Source organism: Atractosteus spatula, chromosome 6 (assembly GCF_055471065.1).
Source record: "Atractosteus spatula isolate fAtrSpa1 chromosome 6, fAtrSpa1.hap1, whole genome shotgun sequence".
In the NCBI taxonomy this organism is placed as follows: Eukaryota; Metazoa; Chordata; class Actinopteri; order Semionotiformes; family Lepisosteidae; genus Atractosteus; species Atractosteus spatula.
This window is the reverse complement of record NC_142711.1, coordinates 13,167,181-13,193,670: the sequence shown is the minus strand read 5'-3', so window position 1 is coordinate 13,193,670 and position 26,490 is coordinate 13,167,181. Positions and strand designations below refer to the sequence as shown.

General features: G+C 36.4%; 1 protein-coding gene across 1 annotated transcript in view; it reads left to right on the top strand.

The window, feature by feature from the left end:
• The first annotated feature begins 7,386 nt into the window (after positions 1–7,386).
• sntg1 (syntrophin, gamma 1) overlaps positions 7,387–26,490 on the top strand; it is a 75,765-nt gene continuing 56,661 nt past the window's right edge. Inside the window, exon 1 of the mRNA XM_088918394.1 lies at positions 7,387–7,502. The gene's annotated coding sequence lies outside the window, so the exon portion shown is untranslated. The remainder of the gene's footprint in view (positions 7,503–26,490) is intronic.

Below are 26,490 nucleotides of genomic sequence, written 5' to 3'. Positions count from 1 at the left end.
AAAATCAAAATTTTGCAGACAAATGAAATTTGAATTTCTTCACTGAAACAAGGCATCCATATGGCCTGTATACTCTCGCATGACAGTGTTAGCATGCCTGACACCAGAAGCCCGATAGTCTAATGTGATCTGTTCCTTTGAGATCTAAATAAGGGGGTGGCCTGAACAAGAAAATGGACTCCATTATCCAAAATCCATTAGAAGCATCCAAATCAAAATCAAAATCAGGAATTCACTATTGACAACATTCCACAACACACCTTTAAAGAAAAGCAGGGCAGGCAAATACAAACACAGACACGCTCACACCAGGGCCAGTTTTCCCAGAATCCAATTAACCTAACAATATGTTTTTGGACAGTGGGAGGAAACCGGAACACCTGGAAGGTAGAACATAAAAATTTCACACAGAGAGTACACCGGGAATTGAGCTCAGATCTCCAGTGCTGTAGGTTCATGATAATTGTATCTCCGGGGCCCAATGGTATCTTGTTAATTGTGTCAAGAAAACTAGAGATGTTATTCAGATGCCATTTATAAAACTCTTCTTACAGTAACTCAGGACAGATGTAGTATCCATGAACTGGAGAATCGCTAATGTAGTGTCCATCCATAAAAACTGTGAACAAACTGACCCAACTAATTATAGACCAATAAGTCTGAATTCCTTTACATATATGGTAATGGAAACAATTACTAACAAAATTAGAAATAACATCCAAGAGAGCAGTCAGAATGGATTTAGAAAAGTTTGTCTTGCCTAAAGAACTTGTAAAGAACAATAGTAAGAGATATATACAGGGCATATGATATGGTGTACAGTTTGTAGATTTTAGAAGGTTTTTGATAAGATTCCCCATTAAGAAGTAATTCTAGAGTTAAGTTGATTTGTTAAATGAGTCAAAAAATGTGTCACATTGACAGGCTGATACAAACGAATCCTTTTATTCTTGGATAGAAAAGACTATGAGGAGAATTGATACAAATATTCAATAAACTCAAAGGCAATTACATAGTCAATGCACTGGGCTTCTTTCGAATAGAAAGAATAGTAAACATAAACCAGAGAAGAAAACTGGAAAGTCCATGGGAAAGCATTAAAAACTGAGAACTAGAGGCATTTCTTTATCCAAAAGATTGTAGGAGTATGGAACAAGCTATCCAGCCATGTTTTTGGAGCCGATATTCTGTCTTCCTTCAACAAATGCAGAAATTAATGACATACTTGAATCAATGTTTTGGGGCTGAAATAAAGGTACATTACAGTAAATCAAAACAAAAGCCCTATCATATTTCCAGAAGCTAATTTATATTATAGTTGTAGAAATTAAAAGGATTTTCTACATTTTTTTAATTCAATGATTGCCACAAATCATTACTAATGACTAACGTACTGTAACAGCCTGAGAACAATATCCTTTTATATCAGTTCACTGTTTGAATGAATGGAACAAATGGGATTGATTTGAAATTAGAGTCATCTTACTCCCTGGAGCAAGAGGAAATAAGACTAAATGTTTTCTGCCAGCTGTCATGCCCTCTAAATCAGGCTCACCTTTCTTAGTAAAACAAGTAGGACATATTTATGGCAGTGAGCTAATGTGACTTCACCTAACTTAATCTTGTCTGTTATACCACCAACTGTAACTATGGCAATAAGGTATTTTGTCAAAACTCGAGGCATCACAAACGTAACTAAAAAGCAGTTAATCACAAAATTATGTCATTTGCATTGTTATGAAAGACAAATTATCAGCAAGTGATCCATATTTTCATTTGCAGTTCAATATCGCATTCACATTTCCTTAATTGCTTTTTAGCACAATATGTTCTGCTTCATATGCCCTACTTCTAATTATCTATAAAATTGCATCTAACCACATATGAAATATAAAGTTAAAGTACAATTTTAACATATGTAGCTTAATAAATCTCTTTTACTTTCAAGTGGGAGATCAGTGAAGGACGATTACAAATTTCACCCTCATTTGCTTCTGAAATTCTAAATATGATATGAATTTCCCTTTTTAATTACTGCAAAATTTGTCTTTCAAGTTCATATATACCTATTTTATTGAGTTCATGTAAATTAATATAGCCAACATAAGATCCTAAGGTGCACATAGACATTTTTTAATTAACTAATACTGTTGCGGAAAATGCTTCTATATAACTACAGTAAAACATCTGCTGCTGTTCCCATAATAAACTGCCTTTTATTTGAGAATGTTGTAGCACATATAGTATACAGTAATTCACAAGGAATAACGACATCCAAGAATCAGATACTTTAGGAATTTTTATCGAGTCTTAAAGTATAATATGTTCTGATTTAACCTGCTTGGTTAAGATGTAGCATCCTAGAGATGAGATAACCAAGTGCAAAGGTGGATATGGAGTGGAGGCAGAATGAATGTGAAAAAATGTGAGAAAAGGTATGCGCAAGAGTTATACAGTGTATATACTGTATATAGCTAAAGTCCGTAATGTTTAGAACTTAAAACAGCTGAGTGAGTTTTGGTTTTCTACTTGTAGGAATTAAAAGGATTTTCTACATTTTTTTAAGTCCAACTATTGCCACAAATCATTACTAATGACTGACATATTGTAACAGTCTGAGAACAATATCTTTGTCATTATCCCTCCTGAACTTCATTTAAGAAAAGACTCCTTGTATTATTTCTGTGGAAATGCTCATGTTTAAGCAGTTATAGACATAGGGAAGGAAGTACATATAGGAGTCACTAAAAATAATTTGAGTATTATTACTATGCACCTCTGAATATTATATGCCATGGGCAACAATTGTATGACAGCTATAATAAATGTCCCAGTATGCTCCCTTACAAACATCAGTACAGGTAAGGGCTGTAATGATATAACAAATTCTAAGGCATTACTGTAGGTGTTATAATGGTAAAGGAAAATTTCATTCTTCATTAGTTAGTAGGTGAAAGTATTTTAATAATATTTATAAATAAAATATTTCTAATACCACCATATTTATTCAGTGAACAAATAGATCAAATAGGTTTTACAGTAAAATGTATTGACGTAGCACTTAAGGTTCTACCTGGTAAGGTTGATCAAAAAATTGACACAACTCAGTACAGGATATTTGAATGTGATGCAAATCTGCAAACATTATATTAAATGAGGTTTGGTATTAATATTTGATTATTTTAAAATGAGGGTTTTTTACAAAGTGCAGGAACAATAGAATATATAGTTAAGATTTCTCCAATATAAATTATTGTCTTGCTCCATTGACTGCAAAAATGCAGTGTTTCTTAATGTCATGTTAAAATATCTGCGTTGTTTATGTGATATAAGTATAAATTATTTGGCACATTCTGTGAATGAGATAAAAAATCTTCCCAAGCTTGTTCTAAGCAGTTTGAAAATCTACATTGCACTGCTGTCTGTAGGGATTTCACTCATATTAACATCTAAGTTTTACTTTACATTCACTTTCCAGTAAATAATTCATTGAGATTTACAGAATATAGAAACATTGCAATTTTTATACATTAGGTAATAAAAATGTATAATAAATTTGATAAAACACTAATAAATGTGATAAAAACATTCAAATAATGTGAATGATGTTGTCACGCCCTCTGCAGCCAGAGGGCGCTCCTTCTCTGTCCTGTCCCTAGTTTCCTGCCTGCTGTCCTTCCGGTCCCTCTCCTTCCCTTGGGCTATATATTTCCGGGTCTTGCACTCTGCCCTCGCTCAGCATTGACGTTCGGATGTCCTGAGACCCGCCTAGCACCAGGTCGCCCCACGTCCGCTACCTGAGGGCATAGGTTTCTATACGGCACTCCTGAACTCTTTGCACTAACGAGCACGAGCCTTTTTCCCGTTCCGCCGCTATGCATATGGGTCTTTATCCGCTCTCCTGCTCTCCACGGTTAGTCCCTTTGGACGTCCGTGACAGATGTAAATAAACAAAATTTGACAAAATCCCCTGATGATTTAGAAAATACATTGTTACAGCTGTAGGTGACAATGGATGTGTCTCAAAAGAATCTTGAAACAAAGGGTTATACAGTACCTAGCTAGTCAACATTTCCAGCTTCAAAGCAAAGGGGATGTTTGCTGAGATGTAGGGATCCGGATTCAGTGATCAAAGCAATCATAAAGTTTACCTTGGTTTACCGAAGTTAATTAAGTTCTGGTAAATGATTAACTGTCTATTAACAGTCCAGAAAGACACCATAATGCCGACGTCACACTACACGACATTTCCTAGGATTTATATAAATAATCGTAAGAAAATTATAGCAAGTTGTAGAGAATCAAGCACGCCCGTTACCGTCAGTTGTGTAATGTGACACACCCAGCTGAAAAGCTGACCAAGTGGAAACATGTAAATGCTGAAAAGTAAGGAGACCAGTAGCCCTGAAGAACACCAGACTAAACAAGTCCAATTCCAGAGCTAAATCCACCAAGAGAGACAGAGTGACAGCAATCAATGAGGTAAGACTTGAACCATTGAAGAGCAGTGTCAGAAACTTCAAACACAGTCTCAAGATGAGAAAGTAAGATATCATGGTTAACAGTGTTGAAAGCAGCACTGAGATCAAGAAGAATGAGGATAAAAAGAGAACCAGAATCAGAAGCCATTAGAAGATCATTAGTGACTTTGACCAAGGCAGTTTCTGTGCTGTGAAGTTGTTGGTATTCAGATTGGAGGGGTTTAAAAAAGTGATTTGCAATGAGGTGGTTATTTAACTGAATTATAAGAGCACATTCTGGATTTTTTGCAGGAAAGGGCAAGTTGTAAATGGGGAGAAAATTGTTCAGATTGTCCAGAGCCATGTTTGGCTTTTTTTGCATAGGGGTAATAGCAGCAGTTTGGAGGACCATTGGTACGATACCTATGCTCAAGGATTCATTTATTATATTGAGGACAATGGGGAAATAAGCACTGTACAGTCTGAAATTGTGGTTGAGTAGGCAGAGGTCAAAGGCACTGGTGAGATACAAACACAGTCCAAAGTTCAGAGGGGGAATCCAAGAGGCATAGCCAGGGTGAAGAGAGGGTCAGATCCAGGAAACTTGGTAATACACAGTTCATAGCGAGGGCAAATTTAGAAGAAAAAACGTAAAAGCAAGCAGGGTCCAAAGCCAGGTAAACAAAGAGAGTAAACAAGTGAAGGGGAAATATGGGAATTAAGTACAAAACACAGCAGAGGTCAGAAATCCAAGCATGGCAACATGTAGGAAACAAGAACTATAGACTCAATGTGCTCAAAGATGGAACTCTATGAGAGATCTCCATGTTCTGTCAGCGTACAACCAGCATGGTTGTAAATTGTTTCCAGGTAGTCTGGATCTCTTGTCAATTGGTTTCTCTGGCAAACAGCACTGGGAGACAGGTTGGACAGTGATGTAATTTGCTGTCGCATCAATGCTAGCTCAACAGCGAGGGCAAACATGACAGTTGGTTTATTAACTGCACTGAATATTCCAGGTATTCTGTTGACATTTTTTTCTAAATAAACAAACTGTTTAATTTTTCTTGGCATCATATCTACAGCACGTTCCAGGTATGCACCTCACAAGAGTTTGAAAGTAGAAAGATATGGGTACCTGAACAGTCACATCATGTTTTGGGAGACAATTTCTCCTTATTCTCTGTGTAGTCACTCACCAATCTAGAAACCTGGCTTATAGCCCAGTGTTGTATTTTTTTTCATTTACAAATCTGCTTCTAGTCTGTACTGCACATGTATATTTCTTTTCTTAATGCACTAGTCACCAACTCCATCATTATCTTTTACTTCAGTTTTTTTCCCTGTTGTCAATAACAAGGCTCTGAATTATAGCTGAACTAAGAGAACTTTATATAATGACATATCTGTGTCAGTGCCCATTTAATCCAGGACATTATGAAAAGAATAGGTCATAGTGGGTAGCTGTGTCAGTGTACAAGCTGCAAAGGAAGAAATAGAAGATCACTCTATGGTGAATAACAGAAAGAAACATCATAAGAACTTAAGAAGATAAAAAAGGATACAAGCAAAAAAAACATTTGACCCTTAAGTTCAATTGGTAGTTACTAACTAAAAGGGTCCAACCATTTTATGAAAGAAGAATATTCCATACTCCCACCACCCGTTGTGCCTTCTCTTTTCAGATTTAAATCCACATATACATAGTTTCCACTTATGACCTCAAAAAAAGAGAGTACTTTTCCTTCCCATCTAAGAAGCACAATACACACATAAAAAAGCACAATATTTAAAAAAATAATAACTAAACAGTTTTTGTTTTAATTTTGGATCAAAATAAAAAGGCACAGGCACCTAAGTCTCGTTTATAAGCAGCTTCACAGTTTCCCATATTATACAGTATATCTGTTTTATGTTGTCACGATCGCTACTCCCCCTCTTAAGGGCGCTCCAGCCCTTCCTTGTTCTGCCCCATTACTTGCACCTGTTTTAGTTCTCGCCCCACCTTAAAAGCCAGACGCAGGCGTCACCCCGAGGCTTCTCATTGAATCCCGTTTCGTGAGAGCCCGGGGTCCTGCCGCGTCTGGCTCCATTATGGTTTTAGTTTCCTGTTCCTGATTCCCTGCCCCACCGGTCCCGACCCGGTTCTGGTTTTTAATTACTTTGGATGGATCCCCTGGTCTTGGACTCTGCCTCCCGTATTGGATTTTACTTTTGGATTTATGCTTGGATTGTTTGCCCCGGACTCACTTCCCCTGGACACCTGCTCACCTCGGACACGCCCCCCTGTCTCCTGACCCACTCCTGCATGATATTTTTCCCTATTGTTTCTTCACCTTCCGGATCATGTCGTCCGCATAGGGCCCGGAAAGAACTGCTCTTGACATATGTTTTATTCTAAATGTAACACTACCAATTGTATATGTGTGAATATGCACACACAGTCTGGAAAGGTAGCCTGGTTCTGAACAACACAAAGGAACATACAGTTTTTGAAAAGTATTCTTCAATCAATCAATTTTTTTTATTTTGCTGTAGTACCCTTTGCAATGCTTTGCCACAGAGCCCTTTGCAGATTTTTTTTCTTTAGTTATTTTTTCTGTATCTGAGAAGTGGTTTATAGATCCAGTGGTATAAGTGATACACTTCTGGCTGATGCTGTAACAGGAGGTTATGTTTAGTTTTTCACAATTTTTCAAGTGGCCCTCATGGGTTTCATAAGTACTACTGGTAATTAGTCAACTGCCAAAAATGTTTCTGAGGAGTATAACAAAATTTACCATTAATAAAAATGATCTCCAAACCCTAAATCTTGTTTTTATTTTTTAAAGGAGATTTTAAAAATCTGAATAGATTCTTAACTTATGCTTAAGATATGGGACTTTTTTATTATTTACATGCTTAACATCTTAATTTAATATTCCAGAATCTGTATCAAATTGGAAGAATATGTATCCCATGTAGAAATACCTCAGTGTCTACAAATACGTCAAGATGATGTGGACTCAGTGAAGACAAAAATGAAGAAATTACATGATTAAGGTAAATAAAAGGTTTTTCCTTTTATCATTTTCTCAATGACTTTTCTTTCTTCTTTGGTGCTTTTGCTTTTATCACAGAAACAGTCTACATCTAACATCCCTTGAATAACAGAATTTCAATGTATTCATTATCAGGTGCACTATTACTGTTGATATTATGAGGTAATGTCAAAGTAATTGCTTGTGAAAGGTGTTAGGATTAAAGCCACTTTTTACAAAACATCAATTTCTTACGGATTTGTTTGTGGTCTTTACAGTGTTGTGTTCAATAGTGTACACTCCTCACTTTGAAAAATCAACAAAAAATATTTTAATTTAGGCTGTGCCAAAGGAAAAAAATGTTGTTGTTTTTCCAGTATAGCAGAACATGCTGCTTTTCTACAACAAACATGATTTAAAATGATATTTTTGCTGTAATTGTCATGCCCAAGCTGGAAGCATCTCACTTCCCGCCATTGCCAGGGGGGTCCAGTGCTTTTGCCTTCCACCAGCCCAGTGCAAGTGGGATCAGTTCACCACTTAATGAGACCAACCGTCCATCAATCAGGCAGTCAATCATCTAGTTAAACTGAATGGTTGGTAAATAGGCACTCCGATATTGAGCTTTTACAGACAAAGGCAACTGCTTTACTCAATTCTGAAAGATAACTTATTTCCATTACAGTTAGCTAGCACCAATCCAGCAGACATGCCTCTCCCTTGGAAATCCCTCACTAGCACTTCCAGCAACCCTATCTCTGCTGCCTTATCCAGCTGGCCCTGCTGTTTGTATCTCCCTGATGGACTTTCTCCAGTGACACTGCTGCCTACCACTCCAAGCAGCTCCTCTCCTGCTGGTCCCCCTGCCTTTCTCTTCAGACCAGCTACTGTATATCGCAGTTACTGTATCTCTCACCCCCTTACTTCCAGGCTGCCTGCATCTTTCTCTCTCTGCTCCATGTTGTTGCCTCACTATCGTGATGTCTTTCTGGGAGCCTTGTGCTTGGGTCTCAGCCTGTCTCCTCACTGCAGCACTGCTCAGCAGTGGCTGCAACATAAGAGTAATATTTTGAGAAGCTGAGATCATTTATGGGTTTTTTTGTATCTTAGCTATACAGCTGAATCTCCCATCTCTGATAATGATGATATTTTATAGAGTATTATAGATGAAACAGACTACCTTCTGGAAATAACCCTAGGGTCAGGGGTAAATTCATAACGTGGTAAGGATTATGGTTTTGTTATTAATATGCTATTAGCCTTTTATACTGTAGATGTTGGTTATCATTACATATATGTCATTCAAATAATATCTTACTGTTAATTTCCATTTGTAAAGCATTTATCAGTGGCATTTGTATTATTATGTGCTATTAATGATGCATGTTTTACAGTGTATAGGTTTTTAACTCTGATACATTGTATAGGTATAGTTTATTTATTTGAGTTATGTTTTTGAAAATGTAGCCTGGAGAATGTGCTTGTGTCTGTTTTTCAGCCCAACATGGTGTACAAAAGGAACAAAATTAAGCATTGTTTCTAAAACAATAAGACCCTTATCTGTAATTTAGGAGTGCATTCTGCTTATCAAAGCACAATTTATTCAGAGAAACATTGAGAAAAAATGTTATCATTACATAATTGGAAACAAAATGATTGCATAAAACAATGTGAAAATGCTGAAATGTGGTGCAAAATGATTAAGAAACACCATGATACTTGTAATATTGTTCAGCATAGAGGTGCGGGCCCATTTCGTAATCTCGACCCTAGCATTTGCAGAAGCCCATTTTACTCAAGCACATCATATTTTATGGCTTTTCAAATATGTGAACAGATGGATAGTGGCCTTTTCTCAAGGGGTCAAAATCCAAATAGAAATTAATCTCTTGTGAATGTCAAAGACTGACAATTGGTGTTATACAAACTTCCTACATAAAATTATGCATCAAGGTTTTGGTGTTAATCATAACACAATGTTTAATAAAACCTGTTAAAGTTAAAGCTGTCAGTTTGTGACAGATAGGAATATGTCAATTCATTGTAATGGTTTAAACCATGGGTCCTTTATTGAAATATTTTATAGACATATAGGCATTTTTAATATGTCAGAATCTGCATGGATGATTTGTTTTAAGGATATAGTAGCCAAAGACATGTAGTGGTTTTACAAACATTAATCAGGACTATACCTAATATTAATTTAGGTAAGCAAGTTTAATTACTCAGGGTCTGTGTAACTACCCTTTCATTACAGAAGTGGTGTACAAATGATGACTGAAATTCAATGTGTCCTATATATGTATGTGTATGTCTGTGTTTGTATATACACTGATTATTTATAAAGCCATCTGTTTTTCTGATTTGGAATCAATTATGTGGGTTGTTAATTGAGCTGTTGGGCCCTTGTGCTTAACTGTCTACCAAAAATGATGATTCAAATCAATGATGAATGGTTTCCAAGATTTGTGTTGCAGTCATTTTAATGTGGAACTGGTCTTGTGTCATGTAGTTTGCTTGTTGCAGGAATGTTCTCAAGACATTAGTTCACACTTGGAGTCCATTTGCACGTGCTGCCTTAGTGCTGTCATTCAAAACAAGTAGGTCACCAGTCAACAAGGTTTCTCCAGTGCTCAGAAGGGAAATTTATAACAGGACTTATAGTGAGATTGCTGCAATGACATCCCTCCCCTGCTCTCAGAAGTGTTCAGATCCCCATATCAGAGAATCATTACTTTAACACAGTGAAATTGATCCTCACCAGGGCTGTGGAAACCAGGTGTTCAGCCCTAAAACTGAAACAGTGGCTCACATCTTGGGTATGAGCAATAATGTAATATATTCAAATCTTCTTCATATGGAATTTTAACTAATTTAGGAAATTAAAGTCAACTAGCTGACTGAAATAAACCAGGGTATCAGCTACCACAGCATGATTAAATAGTGTGTTCCACATTCCCAAAAGCATTCTAGTCTTTTTTATTTTTATATTATTCTCTTCTCTATATGCTACAGCTATCTAAGTGCTTGTACACTGTGATTTTGTCTTAATTTCATATTCTGAGAAATGCTTAAACTCATTAAATTTTACTCAAACTAATCTTCATTGACATTAGCTTGGTTTCGTGCAGTGATGTGTCCTCTAAGCTTCAATCTGTCTGACACCACATTCCACCTAATTGCATCAAGGTTTGAAGAAAAAATGTTCTCCAGAACCTGTGAATAACACTGAGTATACAGCAACCTTCAGACCCACATCTTAACATAAGATATATTCAAGATCTTATCTTTAAAATCACTACAGTGTACAGTGAATTTAAAAATTTAAAACCTTAGCAAGAATTACACAATGTAAAAGAGAATGTACATAAACTGCTTTTTAGGGATATATGTTCTGTACTGTAAGTCTGAATTCCACCTCTATTCATTCTCTACTGTTTAATCTGTCAAGGCTGTTCCACTCACTTGACATAGTTCATTACAAGGACTCTGGAGATATTTGTAAGCATTCTCTTCTGTTGAGAATTAAACTCTTAGACTGTACGCAGTAGGATAATTGAATGTTTTCCAACTCTTCCATGTAATTCATATTTTTCTCATAATTTGTAGTGTGTACTGTACATACTTTATAGCATAATATTTTCAAGTGAAATATGAATTTACATCAATACATGTTATTTTGTCAGAAAGCAGAACTGGAAAATACAGTTTCACTCAACATGGGCTGAACAAAGCACCAGAAAAAGTGCCAAAGCTTTAATTAGAAATACACAGAAAAAAAATTATCATCTTGGCAGATCATACAGTTAAGGATGATTGTCTTCTATGAGTATCTTATCTGTGGATCTGCAAATTGCTGAAGATTTGGGATAAAACGTCTGTTGAAAGAACATCAAATCCCATTTTTATTAATTATATTTGAAACAGCCCTGATAACATTTCTTATGATTTCTGTTCAGATGTTGTTATCCAAAATCTTATTTACAGAATTTTTTCTGTAATAATTCTGCCAAATAGTGTATGTTGGCATTTTGTTCTTGTCAAATGAAGTTACCTTGTTGCTCTATTGAATTTCACTTTCAAATTTCACTGGAAATCTGTTGCCTCGTTCTGAATCGCAGACAATGCCAGCAATATTTCATTAGAGGAACCATAAACTCTGATCTTCATTTTAACCAATGACAAAGTACTAATAATTAATATCCATTATCCCAAGATTCAAGAGAGGAAAGGCAGTTTTAATAAGTGCTGTGAGGATAAAATGCCTTTAACTATACAGATGCAGAGCTTAAGACAAGTGTTAAAATGTCCTGATTAACAGCAATTTCTGGCTCCACTTTATCAATACATCACACATAATCTGATCCTCATGACGTAGACAATGTATCCCACCTTAAGCCACTTACTGCTTAAAACAGATACATTTCTAATGTTAATGATCTCAGTTGATTCTCTGAGTTTTAATTTAACCTCCAAGAGTGTTAACATATCAGTGTCTAATAGAGACATCTCGATGCACTCTCGTAATAGTTTTATTTTTTTAAAGAAATAGGTACCAACATAATTAATTATAATTGCTTAAACTTAATATGGCACTTTTCTGGACACTCCACTCAAAGAGCTTTACAGGTAATGGGAACTCCCCTCCACCACCACCAATGTGCAGCCCCACCTGGATGATGCAACGGCAGCCATAGTGCACCAGAACGCTCACCACACATCAGCTCTCAGTGGGGAGGTGAACAGAGTAATGAAGCCAATTCATATGGGGATTATTAGGAGGTCATGATGGGCTAATGGGAAATTTGGTCAGGATGCCAGGGTTACACCCCTACTCTTTTCTTGAAACACCTTGGGATATTTAATCACTACAGATAGTCAGGACCTTGGTTTTACATCTCATCCGAAAGACGGCGCCTTTTTATTGAATAGTGTCTCTGTCACTGAGACATTAGGACCCACATCAACTGCATGGTAAGCGCTCCCTGCTGGCCCCACTAACACCTCTTCCAGCAGCAACCTTAGTTTTTCCCAGGAGTCTCCCATACAGGTACTGACCAGGCTCACACCTTTTGAGCTTCAGTGGGCTGCCAGCTGTGAGTTGCAGGGTAATATGGCTGCTGGCTATATCTAAATATACTTTAGGTATGTATGTAGGTATCTAAACATACTTTAGATAGAGCTGTTAGGGAATTATTACAATTTATAGAGAGGCTCATTTTACTTTTCCAATAATTCCCATTGTACTTTCAATACTGTGAAATAGCCTTTAAAAGGAGAAACCTGTATCCCAAACATTTATTAAAATATATAAGTAATAGGTTTATTCCATGCTGAAAAAAAGAAGAAAGAGAACACAACGTTTTGGCCGTGGAGCCTTCTTCGGGTGTGTCTTGGGTTCTCTTGTGTGTTTCAGAAATATGCTGTGTCAGGGTACCCCATCTGTTTTTTTTTAACTAGTCAACCAACTGTTTAAAACAAAGTTCTGAAGTGAAATTTCTTAGGAGTCTTGCCACGATAAGCCTTAATGTATTTGGAATCAGCTGTATAAAATCTAATGCTGGAATAATGTATAACAGCTTTTGTTCTCTATGTTTAGGTCGAGGAGTTTAGTGTTTAATTTAGCCATCTGTCCTTCAGCAATGCCATTTGATGAATACGTATTGAAGGGACCAGTTACTCTGGGAAGAAAATCAAATTGAGCATCCACTTAAACTAATATCAATACAGAGGACGTACTGTTCTTTTGAAAAAATGATTGAAAGCTTCCATGTAATATATTACCTGTTTCTTTTTTAGGGTTTTAAAAAACAGACACTTTTAATTCTGCTAACAAGCTTCAATGAATTAGCTACTTCAAGTGCAGTTGCTGGGCCATGTTCTAGTATTTTTACATAACACTTTTATTTATTTGTTTATTTGTTAGTTCCAAGTACTAACATCTCATAAAACAATAAACATGATTATATTTACTGTTTATTGATCCAGTTTAAAAGGCAAATAAGCCATTTAATCTTGAAGGTAAAATTCTATTTAATCTCCAGCAATTTTATCTCTTGTTGAAATGTATACATTTATGTCTTCATGAATATGCTGTATAATATATTCTAACACATATTTTGCACGACTTAGATTAATTGTGATCAGTTTTATTCCTTGACTTTGTGTTCCACAGTTATGTATTTTAGCAGAAAGGTTTAATGTTTAGTTCAATTCTACGCACCATTTAAAAACAGTAATGGTTTAAAGTACAAAAGGTGACCTTTTATAGCCCAGCATGAACTTTGATTTGGAAGAATATTCATGTTTTTATTGCAAAAATCAAGTAAGTTACAAAGGACACAACAGGTACTGTAGATCACTGTTAGTTAGTTTATCACTGATCTTAAAAACAGTAGCCACCACACTCATAACATGAAAATATATTGATTGACAAATGTTGTTTTGTCAGGTTTTAGAAGCTTCAAATGAGCTATACAGCACGATACATCTTTTTCCTCATAGTTGCAGTGTAACTATTTCTTATTTTGGGTCCTTCATCTGTCATTATTGATTTTTCCAGGTATGCCTTCTGGGCTTCACTGGCTCTGAAATTGACTTTGTGTTGTTCTTTGGGAGATTCTTAAAACCTAGGACATACCTGTAGCTTGTAGAAGCTTTCTGTTTTCTTCAGTTAATAAGTTTAATTCTATATGGGTATCTGTTTCTTCAGTGCTGGATGTTTCTGGTTATTCTACGCATGCTTTCATCCCCGCTCTTCATGAAACTGATGGAGGCTGTACTACGATGCTCTGCTGTTCTATTCAAAGTTGAAAGATTCAGGACTGTCAAATTGTAGTTGATGGCAAATCAAAAATTGAGGCATTTTTTGTGAGCAAATGAGTTTCTGTCAGTTTAATTTCTTTTTCACCGTGTTTCAAGACATCTGTACTTTGAAAAGAATTCTGCCTGACCAGGTTTGCTGCATTTCTTGTTTTGTGTTTGATTATTGTTGATGTAAGTAAAATTGATGGTAACGTTGGAACAAAAGTGATAGAAAACAAATAGTAAAATTCTTTAAGATACTCATAAGATGATAGTTTCCATAGAAGCTACTGTCCCTAAAATGATGATGGTGCTACCTGGGATTTGGCCCTGTCTTGATATTATTTACATGTAGCTTTAGACAGCCTAGATTCATTCCATGGAGGCTTGGAATGCAACAGCTGCAACTATTAAGTCCTGTTTGCATGGCTGTTCCACTACTTAAGAACATAAGAAAGGTTACAAATGACAGGAGGAGCCGATCTAGCCTGTTTAATAGTAGTTAAGGGTGAATGGAAGGGAATCGGAGAAGGGAGAAGGGAAGGATTTGGATTCTTTTTTTTTCTGAGTGGCATCAACTCTGGTGTTGCAGGAAATTTCACAGACATAATCAATAGCAAGAAAACTAAAAATGCCCCTTAAACCCTATGCCCCAACCATATTGATCCAATCCATAGACGAGCCTCCAGTAGGAACAGGGGTGGTAAGGCTTAGAATGGAACCACTCACTGTGGGAGTATTGCATGTAGAAACCATGGAACTGTTATGTTGCAGATCCCTTCACTATCCACTCATCCTTGGATTTCCATGGTTACAGAAGCATAACCATATTTTAATTATTTAACAATCTAATAAGCGGTTATCGTTATCACTGGTCTGGTCTACCTGGCAACTGACTTCCTGGGGAAATTGCCATAAAACCTGTTTGCCGTCTGGACTTCATGTGTGAGCACTGGTACCAGAACTCTCCAGCCTTCCTAGACCCTATCATCACTTTGCCAACATGCATTCAAAGAAAAAAGCTCAAACCCTTCCACCACACCATGAATATCATTGCATCGATCTCCTATCTGGCATGATGCCCCCTAGAGGCTGACTGTTTGCTCTTTTACCACCGGAATTCAAAGCCCATGCTCCAGACGTTTTTCAAAATGTTATTGATGACATATTCCGAGACTTTCTACATAAATTCGTGGTGGCTTACTTCAGTGATATTCTGATCTTCTCTCAGAATTCCCAAGAACACACTGAACATGTCCGGCAGGTCCTCCAACGCCTCAGAGAAAACCACCTCTATGCAAAATTAGAAAATTGAGAATTACATAAATCTCAGAAAGCCTTCCTGGGATATATTCTGTCACCGTCTGGTCTTCAGATGGACCCCAACAAGGTGGCAGCAGTTTAAGGACTGGCCCGTCCCAAAGACCCTGAAGCAATTTCAACACATTGTGGGATTTGCTAATTATTATTGACGATTTATTTGGGATTTCAGTATGTTAGTGGCCCCTATCACTTATTTAACAAGAAAGGGGCCACACCAGGGGAAATGGAATCCTGAAGTGCAATGAGCATTCAATAAATACATTAAGCAGAGATAAACACATTATGTTTAGTGCAAAGTCTTTACTGTACTGTAAAACTATCACATAACTGTTTTCATTCCTGAATGTCCTCAAAACTGAGGCAACAGAGGATTGAGTGACCTCAAACCAGCTTCTATCATTGTTGGGCTACAATTTATATCATGGTCTACAAGTGTGTCTCAAATTTCATGACATATCTACTGTAGGTACTTTCACCTTTCTCTTCTCCTGGACCTCCCTACCAGCTCTACCACAACACACATGGACACCCCTTCCTCCTGATCCTCTGATTTGGTGTTGTTCAGGTCTTTCTCCCTGCTCTTTATCCATTGTCTAATTACATTAACTTGCCAATAATGCAGCATCTGTATTTTTAAGCACTGATTATTTAATTGAATAATTTTGCAAGTGCAGTTTTCAATGTGTGAAGTTAGCTTGAAAGCACATGGGAATGGTTGCTTTGAATTGTGAACAGATAAATTCATTTTGAGAACTTTATAACGAGTGTATTTAAGTGTATTTAATGGGGGAGACGAATAAAGAGCTGTTGAGCAAAAGTTTAACACATGAAGTATTGATTTTTTTTACCTGTGGGATCCAAGACTGAATGTAAAAACTAAAAAGTGTCTTCAATAACAAGCTCAAGCTCTCCTGCCATTCCACGGTTCGTCCCTTCTGACATCAGTGACATGGCTTGCCATTTCTACTTTGCTTCCTAGTTTCGCTGTGGTACTTCACTTTAGGCTTTCCTGGTTTTGACCTCTGCTTATTCCTGACAATGATTTGGTTTATGTTTGCTTCTTTTCTGAACCTGCAACTGAATTCAGTCTCCAGCCACAGACCACTTCAACATAACAGGGGATATAGCAGCATTACACCATGAGATCCAATCAATAATCCTTAAATGCCACATTCATCTGAAGTATTGGTCAGTCACAATATTATGTAATATTGTTTTTCATTAAAATATTTACTATTCCCAGTTTGTAGTTAGTGAAAATGACAGTACCATCCAAAGGTACTAAGACACCAAAGTCAATTTTTTGGTCCGAATTGGATCAAAAAGAATGATAAGTTTTTTGTGTAGTTCATTTTAGAACAGAAACATACTTTGTGTTCAAGTGACCTTAAGTATTAAGGGAACATTCACTTTAAGTGCAATTTAGAGTGTAAAAGTAATCTAAGTTACAACCATGCTTCAATGACCTCTTAATACTTCCGTCTGTTTCTGACATGAAAACTAAAGCTTTTCTATGCAGTTCATGTTCTGGGTGACTAAACCAGATTATCCACCCTTCTCTTAAGAACAACTGAAGTTAATGACACTGTTGCCTCACAGTGCTGAGTGTAATGTCAACAGAGAATCACTTAAACTTTTTATCATGTCTTTTCATATGAAAGCATAATCATAGGATTTGTATGGTCAGCATACTTACTTAGTTTAATGTCTTGCATTTTAAGTAGTTTCCACACAATGTAATAAATTAAACAAACTGTATGAAAGATTATTTTACACATGTATGCACACAGCCATTCTAGCTAAAAATTAAGAGAAAATTATTAGCACATTCTGCAGAATCAACTCCTCAGTCTGAATATTGTCCTCTCCCGTTTTGGCTAGAAGTTACATTTTTGCCACTCATTTATTTTCAACAGCCGCTCACAAATGACACTTAAGGGAATGTTTTGCAGCAAAAGTGGAAAGATATAAATGCTTTTACTCAGTCCACTGAATCACAGCCAAATCCCTGTGTAGCCTCTTTAAAACATGTCAGATAAACTACCATTAAAATGCAATCATTTTCTGTGTTGTTGTTTTCTTTAAAGCTACAGTGCCTGCTTTACTTATGGATTTTGTTTTTACACTGCATACTTCAGTTGTCTAAATTAAGCAGGCTATTATTCAGTCATGTATTTTTCTACTATACAGTATGTTGTCATTTGATATTAACATTTCATATGATATTAACATGTCATATTAACATGTATCACTTTTTTCCCAAAAGCCTTTAAAGATTCCTTATTGCATGATCGTATGCTCTACTCTACCTTTAAAATATAAGTATTCCTGCTTGTAAGATTAACTTGTTCACCTACTGATTAAGGTGAAACAGTGTATCTGTTGTTATTGTCTGAAACAATATATCCGGACAGTTTAAGGATTAAAATGAACTATATGACCATAGAACCTTAGTCCATAAATATTATTCCTGTTCTTTTATTCTTTTGATGGATCCTGGTGCCACCAGCCATTTTATTGTACTGTGTTCTGCAGTTTGCAAAACCTCAACCTTTTCTTAAAAGGACAGGACAGCAGTCCCATGTACTATTAGGAAATAGTATGACGGTGCAACCACAAATAACACCTAAATCTTTTATTCCTGTTCAAACAGAGCATTGAGTGTTCATATGCTCTATTGAGTATTGTGTTCATTTATTTCATATCACTGCTTTTCTATTTATAAATATTATGAATATTTATAAATATTAGTTCAGGTGGGGAAACAGAAAGGAGACTCAGAGACTGCTTCAGAGAACATGTTAGGCCTGTGAAGATAAAAGATTTCTCCAAACCTATTGTTTCTCATTTCACCTCTGACAGCCATGATCACACTAATCTCTCCGTCTATGTTCTCAAAGATGGTTTTCCTAACTCCTACGTCAGAAAGACTACAGAAACTAAAATTATCCTGCAGCTAGGATCACACCTTCCTCGTTCTCTCAATAACAGACTAATTTTTGTCTAAATTCTCTCTATTCATTGTAGGTTTCACACCTCTCTTCACCTATACTGACTTCACATACCTGATTGGCCACTCTGTCTGTCCCCTGCTCCTGCCTCCTACTCCTCCTCTATCCCAGCTTTTGTTCTCCTACAGTATTTTACATTACCTTTGCTTACTGCCCTGCCTTCCTCGCACCTGAAGAAGGCTCTACGGCCGGAACATTGTGTTTTCTTTCTTCTCTTTTCAGCATTAAATAAACCTATTACTTGCTCCTTTATAAATATTAGTTTATGGTGAGTGTTGTAAATTAATATTTTATTATAATAACTAATAATTCATATTTTATGTTTGCTGCCTTTTTCGTTGCTGTGTGTGATGTACCCCAAGTCAAGCAGGCAGGGACTGCTAGAAGAGAACTAGTGAGAGTGTCTGGTGAGCAGATGATTATCAATATCAAACTGGGGGCAATTTTAAATAACTAATACTGTCCAACGTCTCATTAGCATGACAAAGAAACGGAAAAAGTTGAAATATCCTGGGAAATGAAGCCCCAAATACAGGGTTAGTTGCAGAGCTTTTTAAAGGAATAGCTTTACGTTGTGCACTGAAAGGAGTTCCTATGCAGACTTTAATCGACATGGTTTCAGAAACAAGGCTAATTCGCTACAATATAAGGAGAACTAGTTCAGGATTGTATTAGCACAAACAACATCTACATTTAAAGCAAAAGTAATAACCTTCAAAATTGGGTTAGAAATTTTTCCTCATGAAGTATAGGGGGCTAGCTGGCCAAGTTGTCTTAAATAATAATAATTATAATAATTATAATAATAATAATAAACTTTATTTTATATAGAGCCTTTAAAGGTGGCTTCTCAAAGCGCTTAACTGATTAATGGTATAATAATGGTGGTTATAGATTTCTCCAGCAATACCCTAAAATGCACAATGTTAAAGTTATGCAAAGCCCTGAAACTAAGTGTATGCTGTTGTTGCAGAGTGGTGGTAGATAAATAAAGATTGGTATGCAGCATGAATATATTTTGGCCACTACCTGTGAATGCACTATGCATAAAAATGAAGGGAGTCAGTCTTGTACAAGTCATGAAATGGTCTGTCAGAAATCATTACTGACAACACGTTAGTTATGTAATAAACACATTCCTATGTCCATTATCTCAGTTATAGAGAGTTATTAAAAAGTCATAGGTGCTTGCTACATTGCAAATGGCATCTTCTGTTCATTTATTGACTGAGGCTAAACAGGGAAGGCAGATGGAAGGTATTCAAACAGGGAAAGTGGAAGGAAGTGAAATGTTTTTTCTGTGGTGGATTTCAAAACCTACAACATACTGTAGAGCTGCTTACAGTGACACAAGGTAGCCAAGTCAAAACTTTCTAAATTAAAGAACAGCAACTCTTCTCTACAGGGGTAAATAATCTGGGTTAGACCTTTGAAGTAAAGTACAAAGTTGATACTGGGTCAGCAGCTGCTATTAAACAGGTATCTAGATAAGCTGTACCCTAAAACAGGAGGTCAGGAAAATAATTGCCAGTATGGAAGCATAAAGAGAGTCCTTGGTTGGTTCTCGGGTATCACCCACTGTTTTAGTGCACAAGGCAGAAGCAAATGATTTTGCTTGGACCACTGCTGGCTAAATGGCATCACATTAAAATATTCATTACATTTACTTTCAGGTTCTGTGGTTTTTATTTCTGGACATGAAAAGTGATTAATGGCAAGTTGACCTGGAAGAAAAAGACAGGGAAAAATGTTGTCCTTATAGAAGGATGGACAGCAGAAGTAATCCCCTACTTCAGTCAAACATTTACTGGACCTTAAATGAACTATAATATCACTCAAGAAATTTTGGTAAAGCTTTATTGGAGTGTTGCTGTATAATGGCTTCATAATACCTTCATAGCTGCTAGATGAAACATTAGAATCACTTGCATAATGAACATAATGTGCATAAGAGGTCATGACATTTGCTTTAGTCTCATTTATGGCATATGATCCAATGCTAAAACACATTAGTAGAATCGTAAGTACTATGTAATGTTTTTATATGTCTATTGGTCAGTGTCTTGTTTTTCTTTTATTTGTTTTCTAATAAAACTAAATCCATTGATTATTTCATTTGCTATTTGAAATAGTTTCAAACTTTTATTTATTTTATTACCTTCTATTTTTTCCTGCTCAGTCGCTTTATTTAGTGTTGAAAATGTATTTTTGGTAACCACTTTACTGTCTTGTACCATTCAGAATAAAGCAGTTACAGCATGTTTCATTTGATTTGTGACCAATAACATTTGTAAAAACTGCTTCATTCACAGCGATTCTGTAACTTGTAAATGTTTGTATATATTTTGTTTGTTAATACATTTTCAGAGGGAAGTAAAGGGAAGTAAAGATGTTCCTGTGCTTAAAAATGAGATCTTATTAGAATTATAGCTACACATGATTAGGTGTTTTAATTAAGACAGAATCCCAACATGTGGTTCATGAAGCTACTCCGCAAAAAGGAAAAATCTGTGTGTGAGTAAATGTATGCTAAAACTGCTTTTGTCCATCCTGATATCCCATTTTTGAAGTCAACAAAGCAGTGCCAGCACAGCAACCTCATTTAATGATTCAATATACACATATTCAAGCATATACACTGCTGCGTTTAAAAAAAAATGTTTATTGAGGAGATGAATAAGAATGTCACATGATTTAAGCTGTGTATTACAAAGGTTTACTAAGAAGAGTTTATTTCTTTGTTAATATGTTGGATGTCCATATATATTGAAGTGTAAAATCTAGATTTTCACATTTAAAAGGGATGGGAACATTGAGGGCTTCTTATTTAAGGGCTTAAAAGCTAAACATCTATCATTGAAGAGCCCTTTATAGGGTAATAGGTAGCAGGCATGCCTTTTTCTCTGAACAGAGTTTGTGAGGCATTGAATAAAGGTGAATAGGTGTTTGTGTAGTTAATCAGCTATCAGAAGCAGAATAAGCAGAAGCAGAAACTTGTGTGAATTGCAAAAATGAAGGTGACTTTCACTGCTCAAAATGTTTTAAATCCACCTTGGTGACCATTTTTAGTATGCAAAGAACAGTATCCCCAGAGTCTGCATAGCAGATGTTGATGCATTGGACACAGATTGTGGTAGCTTTTTCAATTGGTCATACTCTTGATGAATCTGGATTTAAGATGATTATAATTGAAAGCAATACAATTTTCGATGATAAGAAGCTTGGTTTTTTACTTTCAAAACCTGGAATTTTCAAATAATACATTTTGCAAAATTTTGCAGATATCTCAAGCAGTGGCAGACATTTCTTATGTTTCTTTTAACACATACTGTATGACAATACCGTATGTCTTATCAAAGCTATCCATGATAATTATTAAGGATACTTTTTTGTGCTGAATGTTTTGTGGGTGTGTGTATATTTTTCACCATTTAATAATAGGAGGCCTGTTGCTAGGACAGATGTGGACTGGAAATGAGTCATTGGCTGGGACTGTGGGGACAATTTTGATATATAAGGTCTTGGATAAAATCAGTCACTTTCTCCCTTTTCTTTTCATCCACTTGGATCCTCCGGAGCAACAAGGGGCTTAGCTCTGGTGAATGAGTATCATCCTGCATACACAGCCAAGACACCAGCATTTCAGCCTGCGTTTTGGGGACTGGAGCAGTACAGGTTTTTCTGACTACAGCAAAAAGTGGATGTAATGTCAGAAAAAGGAGTCCTGTTCTTTCCTCAAATATTTGTTTAATTCAGGAAAAAAATCCTTTTTTGCATTCACTAGACAGAGCTCATATTTCTAGTATGTATGATCTGATTTAGAGAAACTGTTCTTAGAGCAGTGCATCATTTTAGATAGCAGACTATCCTGTGAAGGGTCTTTTATTATTTAGAAACCAGCATTATCTCCCTAAGCTGCAGTGTTTGTTTCAGTGGTAATAAGTTTAGTCCAACTCTAAGGGGACAAGTAAGGACAGCTTTTAATAATAGCAGACCAAGTCAAAGAGACTCACTGCTTTTGTAAGTAGATGTTTGTGTGTATTTATGTTGTAAATAAATATTTTTCATAATTTAAGTTTGCTGCCTATTTAATTACTCTCATTGCACCGGGAACTAAGAAATCATACGTGGACATGTGGTTCCTGATTATAGTGGACAAGTCATGCAATATCTTAAATTAGTATCAGAGGATCATAACAGTATAACAGTCTACTTTTACTTGTTCCTTCTGTACACTACCTTCAACCCATTTTATATAACACTGTCAGGGAAATGACAATTTGTGAACCAGGTACATCAACATTTTAGTGAACAGATCTACCATAAGTAATTTAATTATGCTCTTTTAACATTTGTCATCAGCAGACTTGATCAAGAAGGGGCTACAATGTACTTCACTTCACAGGCTAGTAGTGTGTTTGGCCAACAGTGGAAGTAATAAAGCTATACTGTACATCTACAATAATGTTTGTATGCTTTGAACCAGGTTTCAGATGCTGTTTTGTGGAATTCTGTCCACTTCCTTTCATACAGCCTTGACTAGCATCTTGCTGTTCACTGATGAACAGATGAACTCCATGATGAACCGTGAATAACACTGAAGTTTCAAGGCATCCATAGCATACCTGTCCCAGAAAAATCCATGGTTACACAAACAGCGCAAGGACATAGATTGTCCTGCTGGAATATTGGCATGTCAGGATGAGTTTGCAGGAAGGGAATTAAGTGACATCCCAGGATTTGAGCAATTTAGAGCTGTGTAGTCAGATTACCATCAATCCGTACAAATGGAGCTATGTAGTGAGGAGTGTAGAACATTTGAATTTGTGCTGTCAATGCAATGGTTCTGTCTGAAACCATGGGAAATGTCCAAAATGCCAATGTACATACCTTATTAGTCAATGAAAATAATGACCTTGCTGAGTGGAAAACATTGTTCATTTTTTACTTTATTTTTTGACAGCAGAACGACATCAGTTACAAAACTGTGTACTGTATGCTGTTATAAATTAGGTGGCAGCATGCTGAGCTCAGAATATTGTGGATGCGATAAAGCAAATCTACAAAGATGAAAGTCTGTATTTACTAAAAAATGTTACAGTATTCTCTGTATATAGTAGTATATCTTGTGCTTGGTAAGCACAACGAAGTTGCTGCAATACTCAGCAGATACCACATTTAGTAGAACAGCTGTTGCATCCAGAGACTGACAATGTTTGGAAATATAAAGCTGATAAAAGTAGTTGAGTTGCTAAAGGGTAAAAAAAAAGCTTATACAATGTTCCATCAGTTGTGAAAAATCAAATTTGATGACTAGCAAATCTTTTAGGAGTGGATGCCTTACTTCTCAGGCTTTTAAATGCTGGCTATCATGGCACAATACACTTAATGCATTACTGAAAAAATATTGTTTTAACAGAATACTGGATTTTGAAGGAGAACAACAACAATGACCCAATATTAAAATACTGTCTTATTCCACAATAGGGAATTGCTCTGACTGCACTTTGGAGATGTTTTGGAAGAAATGTTCCAGCTGTTACAATTAGCTGCAAAACAACCTTACTGTCATTAGTAGCCATTATCAAGTGTGATCAAAAATAGAAAAATTGAAGATGTTTACTTGTGCGGCCAAGTGAAATGTTAATTGGAAACAACATTTTAAAAAGCATTAAATACAACATATACTATTCTGCTCATACGTAACACTTGCAAACATCTTGATTTACAGAGCTGAAATAGCCCAATGAGTTGTCTGCTTTTGAAAGAGAAAAGCTAGACTGAGGTAAGTATGACTTTGATTTTGGCACACATAATGTAAAGTGGCTTGCTTTCAGGATTCATAGATTTGAGAAAAATGGGCAAGCCTCAATAGAACACAAATTGAAATGGTACACAGATGTGAAATCCATTGATAAAGAAAAAGAAACTAAGCGCAAACCAGACATTTACTGATATGTAACCAGCCTGCTGAAGAGTAAGGAAGTAACAGATCTGGCACCATTTATTTAAATACTGTATGTGGTACTTTCCAAGCCTCTAATGTGAACTGTGAATGTAGTTGCAGCTTAATGAATTAGATCGATACAAATAATGGCACTAACTCTGGATCAATTTTTGGACCATCTCATGAAGATAGTGTTGATCCAAGAGTCAAATGGAGAAAAGCTGTTAATTTTCAAAACATTACAGATTGCTGTTAGAATTACTAAATTAGTGTAAACAAATTGATTGATTAACAAATTGATTATGTAAATATTTCGTTTTTTAGTTATGTGTACTTAAATGTTATGGTATTTTGGTAAAACCATATGGATCTTTGTCTTATCATTATTTACCTCAAGCTGCTCAAATCATTTAAGATCTTTTAAAGACTTCACTCTTTTAGAGGGAACATTGGTCAACCTCCACCATACACAGTCCAAGACAAAACCTCTTACAAACCATTAGCACAGAATTTTTCACAGATGTACAGTATCATCCTTCCAGATGTCCATAAAGGTGGCAGGTGCAATACCTTGCAAAAGACTAGGCTCTAATGCTCCTCATTCTGTTGTGTTGATAAATATTAGTGAGCACTGGGTCCCTTTGTGGTTGTCTGTCCTGAAAATGACTGCTTACTTACTCTAGTCATTTCCACACACTTGAACTGCTGATTCACAAATTGTTTCAGCTTGACATTTCTGATGCAGTGGATGAAGCCGAGGGTGTGTTGATAGGTTTAAAGAGAATGTAGGATGTCCAAGCATGCTTTTGAAAACAGGGCAGCAAAGTAAGAAGACAGACAGAGGGTTTAACCTCAATGAGAACCCACATACCAGAAATGAGAAACTGACCAAAAGACTGAGAGTAAGGCAGGGATAGAAGGGCAAACTAGAAAATGAAGACCTCAGTAAAAAGAACTTTTATTTAACTGATTTATATTCTGAGAGATAGAAAAATTTCTGTGAGATAGGGAAATCAAACAGAAGTTTAGGTAGAGCTAAAAAAAAACAGCTGGGTTTTTCTTTCATTTTTCTTTCATTCTATTTTGAGACATGACTGCAGCTCCTGTCTAAATAATAAATCAAAGCTTTTTTGGTTAGTTCAGTCCTCTGTTTGTGAATTTAGACAATGTCTTTTAAAAAGGCCCAGGTGTCCCTTTCTCCCAGGATCTTGTCACGGACGTCCAAAGGGACTAACCGTGGAGAGCAGGAGAGCAGAAAAAGACCCATATGCGTAGCGGCGAAATGGGAAAAAGGCCCGGGCTCATAGTGCACAGAGTTCAGGAATGCCGTATAGAAACCTATGCCCTCAGGTAGCGGACGAGGGGCGACCTGGTGCTAGGCGGGTCTCAGGACATCCGAACGTCAATGCTGAGCCCCGGCAGAGTGCAAGACCCGGAAATATATAGCCCAAGGGAAAGAGAGGGACCGGAAGGACAGCAGACCAGAAACTAGGGACAGGACAGAGAAGGAGCTTACATAATGTACATATAGTACTAACTTTTATGAACCTGCAAACCAGTGCTGTTCTTGTGCAATACATATAGGTCACTGCAAAAGGGATAGATCAAACACATTTTTTAGAAAAAAATAAATGTTAATTTCTTTTTCGATAAAATTGCCCTTTATATTCATTTGAAATAAGTTTCTGTTCATCTCAGCTTGCCTGTATTCTCTGCTAGCACAGGAATAAACTCATATACAAGGGCTTTCTAATACCAACCGGGATGTTAACTGTGCTGTTTATTGTCAAATGTCTGTGTTCTGACAGAAAGAGGACATGTCAAAAAGTGCAGAAACCATAGAATCATGACAATTAATATGTCATAATGAATGTTTTAGTGCTTGGTACCAAGACTTTAAAAGGCTAACCAGCAGCAGGGTATAA